Raw genomic sequence first — 15,857 nt, 5'->3', positions numbered from 1 at the left:
TCACTCCTTATGAAGTCCTATCTTGGCCTGTATTTGCTCTTAAAGTCCTCACAAACTGTAAAAAGGACTTCAATTTTCACAAAAACTTGTGCATTCAGGAATGCACTCTGCAAACAGGAGGCAGTATCATCTTTATCTCAGCCAGTCACACATGGGCTCCAGGTAGTCTCTGTCATTGCAAGGCAATTGCTGACAACCATTCAGTAAATTTATGGTCAAATAGGAGATGACCCCTGAAGTCACCAGTGCTGATTCATGGTAAGTCTGGTGGCCAGTCACTGATTTGTCCATTAATGAGTCAAACCAGCTTCAGCCAGAAGGTGGACATTTGGATTGTAATTACTCAAGGCTAGCCTGCAGAGAGAAATTCTCAAAACTTCTCAGTCATCATTTTTTAGGCTACTGGTGTCATCTTTAACAGCACTGAAGGAACTTTTGTGTTAAATATTATGGCATTAAGCAGAAGCTTCTTATTTAAAGATGCTTGCATGGTAAGCTGCAGGCAAGGGGTTTGCCAGTGGTATCTGGTGTTCCCATAATTGAACAGGAATGTAAACCTGTAGATACACATCTCACAGACAAGTATTGAATTACCCTACTACCATGTGACTTTTTAATGAAACATTCACAACTTTGCGACCTGACAAATTTTATTCATGATTACTTCAACACAGGTTATATGAAGAAAGTAAGCTGAAAGACAGAAATATGTTTTGGTATTTATTTTAATTCCAGAAAAATACATCTGTGCTAACCAGAGAAATACCTTCCAGGCAGATGTTCAAATCACACGGGAGTTCATATGCCAAATGCAAGATTAACAGGCTCACATTATGAGTGCCAATGAAGCACTCTTTCTCTTTCACTCTTTCATGCCAAGGAATGAAAGCACCACCTCTTTAATGGTAAAGCTGAAGCTACACCATTCCTTATCTGCAAAGGTTTACTCCTGTGGGATTTTTCAGAAATTATATCAGTGATTCATCGAGCAATCTCTTTATCCTTTTTGTGTTATAGTAAAGGGCTTAGCTCTTTTGTCCTCACATAGGCAAAACTCATAATTTTCATGTCTACAGTATATGGGCACCATTGCTCTGCAGAGCATTTTCATCCTGCTTCTATGAAGCACTAAACAGAAAAGACTTCTCTTAAACAAATGACTACTGGCTTGGTTATAAGAAGTGACATTTCAGTCTGCCCTGGATAATAAACCAAGAGTCAATTTAGTGTCAAAAGATAGCAAATTGCATGCCTATATGAAAGGTTTTTAGTTTTGCTTTCCTTCAGTGGCAGGCAAGCTGGCTGAGATTCTATCTCGACCATGAAAAAGGCCTCTATTTTGTCTTATTAAATGAAAGCTGAGCTTATCACTGACATCACAGGCTAGCCCTAATGGCTTTTACAATGGCCCTAATGGCCAGCCTGAGAGACTCCCTGGGCCATATTCTCAGGCCTTATAAACTAATGAAAAACTGGACCCTGAATTTTTAGTACTTATTTTCCTCCATGTGCCATTTTCCACCCAATAGAAAGCTACAGCATAAAGTTATTTCCTGTGTCTGAGATTTGGCCCCACAATTTTCATAAAGTTATTCATTTTTAAACAAGTTCCTGCTTGAAATCTCCAATGTCCAGGTTCAGAAGGTCAGATTCAAGGTGTTAGTGAGTATAGCTTAATCTTCCTACTCACCTTTGCCTACACCTGTTTGTAGGGCTGTGCCTGAGTGTGATTTAGGAATTTTCTCCAACAGCTTACCATTGGTTTTGTGGAACCCAAATTACCTTCATTTTCTTTGAATTTTATGGAAAGGAAATAAAACATAATAAAATATTGTTCCCAAAAGAGCAGTAGTGTAGTATAATCTGCATTTCTCTTCTATTTCAGGCTGCCTCATGAGGACAGTACGTTGCCAAGGTTATACAGCTATAATCATCATGTATTTATGCAAAATAAGAACTATGTGATAGTGCAACATTAAACATGACAAGATTATTCTTAAAAGGAAAATACAAATGAACATAAGCCTTTTCTTCTAGTACTTCCTTTTTGTAGGAGTTCAAACAGAAGCTTTAGCCAAACACCAGCAGGTATCCATTTTTACTTTATTACTGGTTTATTACTTTACCAGTGTTGATAGGCTAAGACATTTAGTGTCTTTGCATGTCTACTAAATATATCCATTTTAAGGTCACAATACGCACTTTGTGAGAAACTCAAATAAGCTCTAAAAGGATCTGACCACAAACACACAGTGGTCAAGCACTCGAGAAGTTATAGAGGGAACCAACCACACCAAAACTACTGTTTGGATGGATTAACCCGTGTGTGTAATATCTCCTAAAATATATCAAATTCCCTTAGCTTCCAATCAGTTACAGAACAGAGCCCTTGACTGTTATCTTACTCCCCAGAAGTTATTGCTGTACAAGGAAGGAGGAGAACCAGACTGCCAGATTCACTGGTTCCCACCTGTGTTGGCTCCAGGGACAGGGAAGCACCCCTCTCTGCTCCCTACTTCGGGATGTGGATGCAGGTCCACACTACTCTCTTGTAGACACAATGGAGATGCTGCCTTGTCCATGTAGGAGCATAACAACATGTAGGAACACCAGGGCACCTCCCAATTTAGACAGTGTTGCAGTGCTGCAGAACATCAGAACAGGTGTGCTGAACGAGGTCCAAACCCATCCTGCCTACAATCCCACTTCTGGCAGCGACAAGTGCCTGGGGTGCCTGGGGCAGTACAGAGGAAGGTGGAGGCGTGCACTGATATTTCCCCAAACACACTCCACCAGCTGAACCTCAGACGCCTCCTGTGCCAAGTTTGCTTTCTAGGCGTTTCCATTCCTAGATTTATCTTCCTTGTTCACTCTCTCCTTGAATCTAAGAGAGCTTTGAGCACCAAAAACATCCAGCAAGCAGCAGCAAGTCCCCTATCTTGGTTACACACAGTGAGAAAATGTACTTTTTTGTTGTTTGTATTCAGTTTACATCTCACTCATTTTGGTGAGCCATTATTTTTTCACTGGGATGAAATGGTGAGCAAACCATCCTTATGTGCCATCTTAACAACACTCAAAATTTATTGAGCAGTTCTCCTACCTGACTAGAATTTTTCCCTGTCCACAGTGTTGTCACCTGGTTTATTTTGTTCTTACCTCTACGGAAAGCTTTATACTCCTTTGGTTATTGTTTTTGCTCCTCTCTAATTTTTTTCCTTTTTTCTGACACCTGTTTTCTGATGGGGAGGAACAGAACTACCTTTGTAAGGAGAATATAAAATCTGCCATGCCTCAATGCTCCTGAGAACAGAAAGTGAGGAATCAGCCCTTGCACAAGTCTCAACATCTCCATACAGGTTCCATCAGAATCTGTTATCTTGTGTTTCCAAAAGCAGTAGTTATGCAACAGATTTGGTTGCCTTTAGTCAGGTGTAATGTGATTCCTGAATGTATATTACTCCACACACCCAAGAAACCAGGCTGAGATTATAATTTTTCAAGTTGCAAAGCCAGTTTAAAAGCAGTCATCCCCACCTGTGTTGGTACTCAGATGTGGCAATTCAACTCTCTGGATGACCGTACTAAAAATTGGTTGAGTGGAATGATCTAAGCTAATAGACACTCTCTCCCACCCTTCTTCACATATTGCTTTTCTTTGTTTATTAGCCAGCATCACTCCAGCTGTCAGCAGCAATACCAATGAACCCATTATCCTTGCTGAAGGACTAATAAATTCCCCCACCAGTGGTGGGGTAGCAGAGAAAGGAATGAGCAGGTGAGAAGGAAAAAAGGGGATGAAACTTCTTAAATTGACTTCCCACCAGCAAAATCCTCATGTTAAACAATGATCTCAGACGTGATGGGTAGCTGCACTGATTTTATTAATTGTGGTTTTCTCAGGGAGGGATTCTACAGATTGGTGGGGGGAAGACTTGGGGGTTTCCTGGGTGAAAAGGCTTTATATTTGTGCAGGCAGTGATGCACTGAATGCTTTGTGATTCCTCAGGTAAAGGCCCACTGCTTGAAGCAGCTGCCTTACACCATCAACAACAGACCATATCCCTCTATCTCTCCCTTAAAAATAAAAATAAATTAGCAGATTGACAGCTAGAGCATGGAAGGATGGATAATATGGGGATGTTAAGGATCAGTGGAGTGGGAGGCTGCTCTTGTGACTGGAACAGCAAGCAGAGTTTTCAAAGTACTAGTCAGGAGTTTAAAAAGACAACACTGAAGAAAGCAAAATAGGAAAATGCAATTCCAAATGCCCAGTGACACATTTAAGTAGATTCTGCCCTCTTTAAACGTCGGATTTGCTGCAGTTTACATCACTAATCCTCACATTCCTTAAATGCCAATCTGGCCTCTCAAGGGGGCACTTGGGCAGGGAGGTGGTCTGGGACTTGCCATTCCTGATAAGCAGAAAGTACTTGCACAGATATTGGATCCAGTGTGCCTTTGTGGCTGTCAGACAAACAGCAGCAAGTCCTCAACCAAATGTGCTCAGCCAAGTCCTCTAAGTGCCAACCTATACCTCAACTGAAACTAATTTATGCCAGGGAAGTTCTGGTCAGATAAGTTTCCAGTTTCCTCAAAAAACCTTCTGTATACAAACAATATTTTGAAGCATTTCACACTCAGAAGGTGGTTAAGATGGTTTTTGGCATTTTTCATCAGAATTTCTGTCACAGTTTAATATATTTTTTTAAAAATTTTCATGTATAGCATAAATACCACATTTTTCTGAATTAAAAAAGCCACAGAAGTGCTAGCTCATCATTTATTTCAGTACAAAACTTCTCAGTATAAGCACATACAGAATCAGTTTATCTCTATGAATATTCATGTTAATACTAGACAATATCAAAAGAAATTAAAGAAAAAGCACTTAATGATAGCTTTAACACTCCTTTATAACCTACCAAGCTAAAATTGCAGTGAACTTTGATTTGTTAAGATATTTTAATAACCAAACATTTTCCTTGCAAGCACATGTTCTTTGAGGAAATATATCAGGTTTAAAGAGTTTATGTTAAAAAAAAAAACATCTTAAACAAAGGTTAAAAATTACACCATGAAAAATGAGATCTTTCTGGAGACCAGGTAACTAAATATCACAGGAACATGTTATCTTCATGGAGAAAATCTGAGTTTTAAGTGAAACCAGAGGGGACCGGGTCAGTCGGTGTGACCCTGCAGGCATGCTAAACAAGCCTAACTCCATTTCAGACTCCGTCAGTGACTGCTGCAGAGAGGTGCTTGAAATGGGGCTCTCTAGCTCGACAGTATTGTTTTTCCGTCTCCATTTTTCACAGGGAGCCCAGATGAAACCTCAACACAGAAAATATAAGTATTTGCACTTAGATTTTTTTTTTTCTGCCTCTGGAATTAACTATCTGAATGTTTGGTGTTTTGATAAATCAGTGCAGCCACTGTACATTAGTATCTGCTCATGCTGATTAGTTCAATTAGATCTAAAAGTCTGCTTTAGTTAATGTAGTTAGTAGATTTTAAATTATAAATTTATTCTTATGTATTTTAATAACCTTTATGTTTCTTTATGCCTACATGTTTCTCATATTTGTATTTTATTTGGTTTTCTTTTACTTTGCGGTTAGTAAGATTTATTCCTTTATTTTGAAAGTTTTTTTTCTAAAGTTTATTTTAGTTACTTATTTTATAGTTATTTGCCTTTATTTTTTTCTGTTTTATGTCAAATCTGCCTAGAGTTTAGGGAAGGAATTTTTTAAAAACAGTGTTTGTAGCTCAAAATAAATATTTTATTTTAAATATTTATTTTATTTGTAGCCATCTGTGGGACTGAAGTAACACAATAAATTGTATACAGTACCTGAATGTAATTTTCCAGAGTTCACTATTAGCTTTGCCAAGATTTAGAGGATATTACTCTTATTTTTTTTCAAATTGCTTTATGAATGCAGCAAAAGACCAAAGACACTTTATAGTACACTGAAATGTTTTAAATTTAGATGTACATCAGCATCTATCTTTGTTGTATTCGTCTTGTGAAGAAAAGTTATGAGAAGAGAGAGTGAGCATAGAGAGCCAGAGCAGCCTGCTGCATTGTACACATGGGTGAAGATGTAAAGCTGGACACAAACTCACGTGGCCAGGGACCTACATTCAGTGGAGACAACTGCAAAAATGTAGTCACTGTGTTTCACTAAATGCATCTCTAAGATGTAGGAGAGAGTCTCTAACAGAATTTAAAGTTGTTGGGGCTGCAGCAAGGTAGCAACTCAAGGCAGGAATGGGATGAGATCAGGAAAAAATTGTCAAAAATTTTTTGCACTGTAATAAGTTGATTATTTGCTTTGAGTTCTTTTTGCTGTAATTCCAAGTGACTGCAAGCCATTTGAAAAAAAACAAAAAACAAAACCCAAAAAACAACTGGGATCTCTTCCATTTTCTACTCTGGCCCATGGATCTAAAAATCTTCGGTCCAAAGCAACCAAATGTCAGTTCTCATAAGAAAGCCAGTTGCCAGATGTTGTAACAATTGATGGTCCAGATGACAGAGGTCACCATTTGTTTTGGGCAGCTGTCCTTCAGCGAGCAGTGCCCCAGAGGACGGCGGGCAGACGCCAGATGGTTCTGGGTGGGTGCTCTGGCAGCTCAAGGGCCACAGGCTCTTGGCAGGGTCTGGGGGGACACAGCAAATTCCCAGAAAGATATCAGTCACGGGAGGTGGGATTTAAATCAGGACCTTTGAAGTTGATATAAGTTCATATGAATGAATTTGAGGCCAAGTATAATAACTACTGCCACAAAGGGATGGCAGTAGCAAAGCTGGGCTCCCACAGATCATCCAAATACCCAAATCATTAAGCTTTCCTGTGACCTGTATATTCTAGGTCAAATCATATGAAGACTACAAAGCCCATAGGCTAAATTATATATTTGAGGATCCAGCTAATCAGTCTCGCCTAATAAAACTACAAGAAAATGCATGTTCCAAGCTGACATCACCACAGACAAAGTGCATGTAAAAGTGCACTGTAAAACAATGAGTCTAGTGCTCTCCTCTCTAGCCTCAAACTGGGATGACTGGAGGGTGATCTGATAGAGAAGCTGTAAAATCATTAGTTGAAAAGAGAAGGTGAATAGGTAGCAATTGGTCACTGTCTTTTCCATGCGAGAGTTAAGAGTCATCAAAGGAAAACCAGCAGGACTGCAATTCATGATAAACCAAAGGAAAAACTTCCTCACCAAGTGTTGATGTATGCTGCAGGACTGCTTGCCACAGGATAAGGATAGGACTAGAGGTTTATTTGTGTCAGGAATGGCTAAGCCCATTGCAGGCAAGTCTGTCAAGGGTGCCTGAATACAAAAAAATTGTGTGTTTCCCTTGTGCGTATATTCTTGTTCAGTTTACTTATTATTGACTATGTCAGGTACAGGCTGGTGAGTTTGGTAGTTACTTTGCTGAACCACTGCAGTCATTCCCAAGGTCTCACTTTCAACCCTGTATAATCATAGAAATTTGGAGAGGGAATGCCTCTATTAAAAAGGGTCCATATGAGGTATCTATCTAGATTAGCTCAGCCTAAGGAAAATGTCATACAGTCTCCTAGCTGACTTCTTGCAGAAGATCTTTGCAGATGTGGTGATTTTCAGGTTGCTTTTCAGCTTTGCCCCCTCCCAGCAGGAAAACAGGCTGTAATAGAATAAACATAAGCTCATAATAAAGAGATTTGCTTTAGTTCCTTATATTTTCTGGCTGTGTAGAAATAATCCATCATCTACTAGAAGCTTCAGGTTGAAAATCTGCAGTTACTGTCCTTGGGAGGTGGATTGCAGTCCTGGTCCCCATTCTTGCATTCCTTTATTTTCCTGGGTAAAGCTACACAGCTTAGCAGTCATGTGCCATAATCTCATGCTTGCTGCATGGCAGTTTCCAAGGAAACTCGCAGGCTGCACATGCTAGGAGTGATCCTGAGGGGATGTCAGCTACAATTGCTTTGGTGGAAGCTTTGCTTGGAGTTGAAGCTTACACAAAGTAGAGGCTGGGTTTGCTTTCCCAGATTGGGAATTGAGTGTTGGAATGTGTTTAAAACAAACATGTATTTTTTTTCAGAGAGATACAGGAGGGTAATGCTAAACATTAATTTAATTTCTTTAGTGTATTTTTTCCCAAACCATGTTCTACCTATTTCTATAGCCTAATATTTGTGATCTGTGAAAGCTGGTTTGTTTCGCTGAAACTGTTTTGTGAAGACTACTTTATTTAAAATGGCAATAACCAAGAAGGGAAAAAATGTGATTAGGAAAATACAGGCTAAATAAAATAACTTTTTTTTTCCCTGCAAATCATAAGCATTTGAAAAAAATTTCTATGTTAGAAAGAAAAAAAAAAATTAGCTTAGAAGACAAGACAAAGGTCCACCTACTAATGAGAGTCACACTTGATATCTGCATATTACATGTATCCAGTACCTGAGTATGCTGAATGTTACCAGGCTGCAGCTTTTCAGCCTCTGAGATTTAGCCTGCCCATACTACACAGTTTCTGTACACTCAAATAGCATGATCTAGCTTTATAGGGATATTTGTGAAAGTGTCTGTCCATGTACATACTGCTCACTTACTCATTTGTTCTGAAGTTACACAGAACACGTATTTGGGGAGAAGATTATAGAATTGCTTCTCTTATTTTCTTAATTTTTTTTCTTTTATTTTCTTCTGATGTTAATGCTGTTGTTGTCATTGTTGTTGTCATTGTTGTTGTTGTTGTTGTTTTGTTTTGTTTTGAGATCATGGACAAACACTAATTTTGGCCTCCCAAATCAGAGATCTGTGAAATACACAGTGAAATACAAGGGCTGTGACAAAGAAAACAGAATACATGTATCTTCTGGCTTCTAAATACTGGAGGAATGTTTGAAAGGAACCAGTGTATCATTTAATAAAGATTTTTATTGTCCTTCAAGAACTGAATCTCAGACCATAAAGCACCAGGTTTTAAATCCAAACGTTTCTTTCTGCCATGCACTTTGGGACACTGAACAGAAAAGCATAGTGATGGTGAGGAAGTCATGAACAGAAGGGAGAAGGTCAAAACTTGTGTCTTCTTATTCTAAAACAGAAAAGTAACAAAAAGAAAATAACCCCTGCCAAGTCCCTGCTCTGCATTAAAATACACAGAAGAGAAAATAAAGGTTGGAAGAATAGAATGCTACTAGATGTTACCACTTATTTTAAAATGTTTAAATTAGATAGGAAATCAGTGCCATTTTATCACACAAAATATACAGTAGAGGCAGAAACACATCCCTAATTTTACCAAAATGCATTTGTTTCATAACAAAAATATGTATAAGAAAGAATGCGGATCCAATCTGGAAGCATGTTAGCATTTAACACTCTTTTCATCTTTGTGAAAATACTCCCCTTCTGGTATCTTGCCAAGACTGAGAGATTTTGACAGGCTGACTTCTTCCAGGGATACACTTCATGCCTAAACCCAGCTTCAGCTATGTCTCTTTTTCTACTGAATAGTAGCCAGTGTGTGATTTTTCAGGTTGCTTTTGGGGGTTTTTTAGGGGGGGGGGGGGGGGGGGGGTTCTTTTTTTTTTTTTTTCAAGTGGAAATAATTATTTGCTTTTGAACAAGAACACTGTAATACGTTATCATCCAAATCTGAATTCATCATGTATTTGGTAGCTACACATGTATAGATAGTCTGCACACTTTCAATCTATAAACAGTGACAGAAAACACACTCCATTTGTAAGTTTCTGAAATGAAGAATGTAACATGGAACAAAAAAAAAAGCAAAAAAAAAAAAAATCTCCTTTGTATCATTTCCTCCCATTTACAACACCGAGGTAAAAAAATAAATTGACAAACAGGAAGTCGCTTCAAAATTATAGCTCCTTCTATGAAGCTGACATTCTTGGGTGCCTGCTCTCTTTGAAGAAGAATAATTGAACAGGCTCTAGTTACAGGGGCCAAGCCTTTTGAAAGCAGAGCTCTCTAGGTGAAGGTTATTCTTTACTCAGGGGTTAATCAGGGACCTGGATTTCAGTCTCTATAATACCGCTATGAGGAAAGGATTGAAAACAAATTCCTCACTTCAGAGTTGCTCAAGATTTCAGTCTCCAATGTTGACTGGCACTGATAAGAACATCTCTGGTTTTCTTTCTCTCTTTAATGAAAGAATAATCAATTATATTTTCTTTTTAACAATTTGCTATTAGCTTCTACCTCTACATAGTCTAATGATCTCTGAAATCTCAAATGCTTTCTCTAATCTCTAGTTCAGCTAGTCACTCTAACATGTGTGATCTTAAAACCTGTGAGCTGCTCACACTTGTGGTGTGTTGATGCCGCAGTGTTGCAGATGAAGATAATGGGAAAATTTGACAACATAAAAAAGTCCTTGTATTGCACCCTGAGCCCAGATTTCTATTTCCTGACATATGGAATGATCTGAAAGTCAACTTATACTTCAGGAACCCAGTGGGGTGAAAATGTTCATCATACATAAAGAAACAAGAAAAAAAACAGTTGAGATGGATCACAATTGTCAAATAATCTGGCGGCAGAAAGTGAACCAAAACAGAGTTAAATGTACTGTGGGAAATCATGTGTGAGGGAAATCTGGGTTTTGGACCGATGTCTAGAAGGGGATGAAGTGAGGAAAGGTACACTCACACTGGTAATTTGAAATGTGCTGAGGTTACAGATTAAATTAATTAACTGTGTCTTTTTAGCATCTTCTACAATGTCTGCATCTTCTTCAGTCAAGAGAGAAAACATCTTTTTAAAATTAAAAACACTGACTATGGAAAAATTCCATAGGTGATGAGAGATATTTCCCCATCAAAAACCTACAACCCCATTGCACTACATTTTTGCCTTCCATGCTCTAGGACTCAAATCAACCAGGCAACCATTCTCCAAGCAGTCAGATAAAGCAGACTGGCCCTGCTGCCATACTTTTTTATAACTCTATATGTAAAAAAAACCCCAAAAAACCAGCCTTCCCAACCCCCACAAGAAACCACCCCAAAACTAAACAACCCACAAGAGAAGAAAAAAAGAAACATGAAAAAGGTGAGTAAAGATGAGTCCTTGGTTCATCCTTGACAAAAGATTTTTCCTTTTATTGCTGCATAGCTGCCCAGCTGAAGGTTGCTACCAGAGTTTCTAAACAGCAGTGATTTGGCTTCATCTGAGCTGGTGATGTTACATCTGCCTAGCGCCTGAATTTATCCAGACTATTTAATCACATAAAACATAATGGTCACTGCTTATTAGAATTCAGTGCTTTTATAAATACTTTTTTGTATTTCCAAGACGGTGGCTGCCTGGCTGTTTTAGCCACTTTTCTTCCCATTTGCATCAAGCAGGCTTCTCTGCTTCTGGCTTGGAGACTTCCTCAAGAATCTGTAATGTTCCAAAGAGAGCAAGGAATAAAAGCTTCAGAGCCTCAGTCAAGTGCAGCGATGCTACTGAGGTACATTATTCCTTGGGGGACTACTGCAATACTTTGCTCTGTGGTCCTGGTTTTATTTGTTCCATGGAGGGGGTTCTTCATACACGGGGAAAGTGATTAAGGAAAATGGCTCCCATAGGTTATCGGGCGCCTCACGAGAAAGGAGCGACATTCCCGGCTTCCACGGATCGTGAGGAACTATTCAGCAGCATTGCGGGAGGAGCTCGGCACCTGAAGGAAGCAGCTTGTGCGAGGTCAGGGGAGCAGCCCGAGCCTCGCGTCAGCGCCCCGGGGCTCCGCTCCCAGCTGTCAGCGTGGCTGCCGAGCTGTTCACAGAGATTACCTGCGCCTTGCCTCTGCGCAGCCTTTCCCACTGTTTGTCAGCCCCAGTTTTTGACATCTCATTTAAAATTAGATCCTAATTTTGGAACCTGATCCACGCCAGCTCCGCTCGGCAGCTCCGGCAGCTCGGGGGAAGGCCTGCCCGCCGGAGAGGCGCTGGGACGGCGGCCAAGGGCGGCGGGCGGCGGTGCCGGGCCCGGGCCGGCCCCGGCCGGGAGCGCCCCCTGCCGCCCCCGGCCGCGGCTCCGCACAGAGCGGGGCATCGGTGCCAGGCACAACAGGAGTGTCCCCCAGCCCCTTCCGCTAGTCTTGCACTGCTGCCAACAATCTCGAGGGATGTTGGTCGTTTATTTGTCCCTGAAGAAAAAGGTGAGTTATCTGAAAAGACCTATCGGGAAGATATTCCTTTAAGAAGTGGTATGTGGCTTTTTTTTCCTCGCAGGTATTGTCCGTGTAGGAATTTTTTCATGTAGGACATAAGAGTGTGTCTGAGCAACAGGCCAATAAAAAACCATTCAGAAGTTTGTTTTAGTGCTAAGAAACTTCTACTCACCCACAAAACTCCAGCAACAATTAAATAAGTCAGTGAAGACTGTCATGAACCTTCCTATGTCTTATGTGCCAGTCTGAAAGACAGATATACCAGAGAAGATCCAGCCCACTCTAATTCCATCTACTCTGGAGTGTTAGTACCTAAAATTAGCTCATGTTCAGAATAGGGTTACAAATTGCTTAGCTCTGCAGACACAAAATTCATAAGATTCTTCCTCATGACTGAGATTATCATACCTTTTCTTGGTCCCACAAGTTCAGGGCTATGGCTGCCTAAAACTCTGCTGCATGAAATTCATCTGTGTTCACCAAAAAACCACAACCAAATGAACAACCAAAAAACAAAACAAAATAAAACAAAACCAAACCAAAACAAAACAAAAAAGCCAAAAAACCCCACCAAAAACAAAACAAAACAAAACAAAACAAACAAACAAACAAACAAACAAACAGAAAAAAGAAGCCCCAAATAAACAGGACCAAACCTACTAATTTGAACTTTGATTAAGTTCAAAATTAAGGCCTGTGAATGTATTTGTTTGGAGGCACAGAATATGTCTGACTTCCCATCGTGGTCAATAAAAGCAAAACAATCAGCTATTTCTTGCATAAAAGCATAAAAGACTTAGGGTACATTTTACTTACCTAATCATCAGTATCTAGTTCCACCTGGGGTCCCTTGTGGTTTTTCCCATTCAGAATATGTCCATCTTATCTGCTGTCCCTAAATGGATATATTGAATGAGTCTCAAAATGAATTGTCTTGTGAGACACCCCAAGTTCAGGCAGCTGAACTGAACTCCAGGGGCTGAACCTCCATGGAGGCTTCAGTGACTCCACTGGAGACCCAGGCAGTCAGTGCAATCCTAAAGAGGGAGTGTTCCTGTAGATTTCCATACCAGCATTCTCCTATATTTCCAAGGAAGGTCACAACAGTGGCTAACTTCAACAGGCATAGAATCACCAATGTTAGAAAAGACCTCTAATATCAGTCTAACCATTAAGCCAGCACCATCCTATTCACTAAACCATATCCTCAAGGGCCCCATCCATATGTTTTCCAGCACTTTCAGGGATGGTGATTCCACCAGAACTGTTCCAATGTCTGAGCACCATTTCAGTGAAGAAATTTTTCCTAATATCAAATCTAAATTTTTCCTGGCACCACTTGAGCCATTTCTTCTTGTCTGTCACCTTACCTTTCATGTGGAGGTCTAAGGGCTCATACAGACAAGAGAAATCTTGCTTTTTGAGTCTGCACCTCTAGACAGGATCTGTTATTGCAATGCAGACAGTACAGGAAAAGCTCCTCACCACCGTGACAGTAATGACCTCAGTCCTGGATTGAGAGGATGAATCTTGAAGTCTTTTGTGCTGTTGCAAACTGCCTAAAATCCAATTGCTTAGGATCTTTCTTAACAGGGACACTGAGGAAAATCAATCCAAATGCACTGAAGGTGTAAATTTAAAGTGTTAAAACTCACTCTTAGTGTAAGAATAAAGACAATTTATTACTAAATAAGGGTATTCTCAAAGAAGCTTAATGAGGTTTTGATAATCCACTTAAAGGAATGAGTTTCTCTTGAATTTTCCCTATGGACAAACCCTTAATCTTTTGTCATAAATTCACTATTGTTTTTCTTGTTTGCATAAGTTTTATAAAGCTCATGGGGTCAATGCACCAAATAATGTCCACCTACCTGCAGCTCAGCCACATACAGTCACACTGGAGCTGGGTCAGAACATTGCTGACTTTTTTTGAGAGTATGCAAACTGCTGTCACATTGCATCCTTTCCATATTTTTAGTGATTTGATTAAAAAAAAAAAAGTTATATGTTTTATTTACATGCTTTTCCCCCTGCAGATGCCAGCCCTTTCTGAACCTCTGATAATTCCTTAAAACTGAGTATTGCTTCTCCCCACTAGTAATCCAGAAGCAGGAGCTTAATCTCAGGCCAGCATTGCAAGGAAGCCGAGTACAGACTCATTAAATGCAAGAGTTGTTCCCATTCCCATTAGAGATTGGTGTTTAGTGTACATATCAAGAAAACACAGGACAAGGAATTATTTGTTTCTTCCCCATGAGAGGTTCTGAACCCAATTTTTCCACTTGCTCAGAATGCCCAGCTCAGCAGGATTTTTTTTTTTGGTTTTTTTTTTTTTTGTTTGTTTGTTTGGTTTTTTTTTTCTTTTTTTTTTTTTTTTCCCTTCAGCAATCAGAAGACATTCAGTGCTAACTCTATCTGTGTTGAATTAACGTGTGCAAAGAAAAGGTGCTCTGTTTTGTAAAAACACCGCCACGGGAAGCCGGGGTTTAACGGAGAATACGAATGCCTCGGGGGAAAAAACAAAACCAAAAATCCAAAATGCAAAACCCCGAACAGAAATATTGAGCGTTTTTTGCCTTTTGGCAGCGCAGGTCCCGGCCCGTGGCAGTGTCCCGCCGTGCCGCCGCAGGGCCAGGAGAGGGAGCCCCGCATCCCGGCCCTCATCCCGGCCCCGCATCCCGGCCCTCATCCCGGCCCCTCATCCCGGCCCCGCATCCCAGCCCTCATCCCGGCCCTCATCCCGGCCCCGCATCCCGGCCCTCATCCCGGCCCCGCATCCCGGCCCTCATCCCGGCCCCGCATCCCGGCCCCGCATCCCGGCTCCGCATCCCGGCCCCGCATCCCGGCCCTCATCCCGGCCCTCATCCCGGCCCCGCATCCCGGCCCTCATCCCGGCCCCGCATCCCGGCCCCGCCCGCCGCCTCCCGGAGCGGGGTCCCGGCGTAGCCCCGCTGCGAACACGGAGGGCTCGGGGGCTGCGGGAGCCTGCGGTTCGCACAGATGGTGTCGACGGCCGGGATTCGGCTGTGGAGGACGTGGATGGTCTCTGGGGATGGCAGGCTGCCAGTAAGGGCCAGGATCTACCTGGATGTGGCAGCAGAACCATCACTGTTCACAAGCTGGGCAAGCTGGTGTGTAGTGGTTTACACTGGGAATGCAGAGGAGAGGGGGTGAAGAGAAGAAAGAGAAGTCAGCAGAGAGATGCAGGGGTTGTGGACTGTTTTTTTTTTACCCTATTCCCCGAGGTTCAAGGCCAGGGTGAATGGGGCTTTGAACAACTTGGTCTAGTGGGTGGCATCCCTACCCATAGTGGGATTGGAATTAGATGATCTTAAAGGGCTCTTCTAACCCAAATCATTCCGTGATTCCATGAATTTCCAATAAAGAGTGCAGGGTGATGTGGGCAGGAGACAACTTGGAAACAATGAAACAGCCTGCCTGCAGCACAGGCACATCAGTGCTGAGAGGGGGCACTCGGGGAAGCTCTCATGCCCTTTGGGAAGCCAGCACAAGAAAGGCTGGGTCCAAAGTGCCTGCATCTGCAGCATGGGGAGCACACAGGGCTGTGGTTTAGCTGCACAGACAAGTGGTGGGATGGCTCACACAGATGGAGTGCTGTGATGGAAGGGTACAAGCTCTTAAGGATAGGTTGGGATGGAGAGGAGGAAGA

General features: G+C 41.4%; 1 long non-coding RNA gene across 2 annotated transcripts; it reads left to right on the top strand.

The window, feature by feature from the left end:
- The first annotated feature begins 3,232 nt into the window (after nucleotides 1-3,232).
- Nucleotides 3,233-5,502, top strand: LOC135297926 (uncharacterized). Of its 2 annotated transcripts, none has more exons than XR_010359862.1 (3): nucleotides 3,233-3,316; nucleotides 3,670-3,778; nucleotides 5,233-5,502. It is a non-coding gene; the product is annotated as an uncharacterized LOC135297926 (long non-coding RNA). The 2 variants fall into 2 exon arrangements; XR_010359861.1 differs by having other exon boundaries at nucleotides 3,247-3,359.
- The last annotated feature ends 10,355 nt before the right edge of the window (nucleotides 5,503-15,857 follow it).

Source organism: Passer domesticus, chromosome 3, assembly GCF_036417665.1.
Source record: "Passer domesticus isolate bPasDom1 chromosome 3, bPasDom1.hap1, whole genome shotgun sequence".
Taxonomy (NCBI): domain Eukaryota; kingdom Metazoa; phylum Chordata; class Aves; order Passeriformes; family Passeridae; genus Passer; species Passer domesticus.
This window is presented reverse-complemented; position numbering and strand designations above follow the sequence as displayed.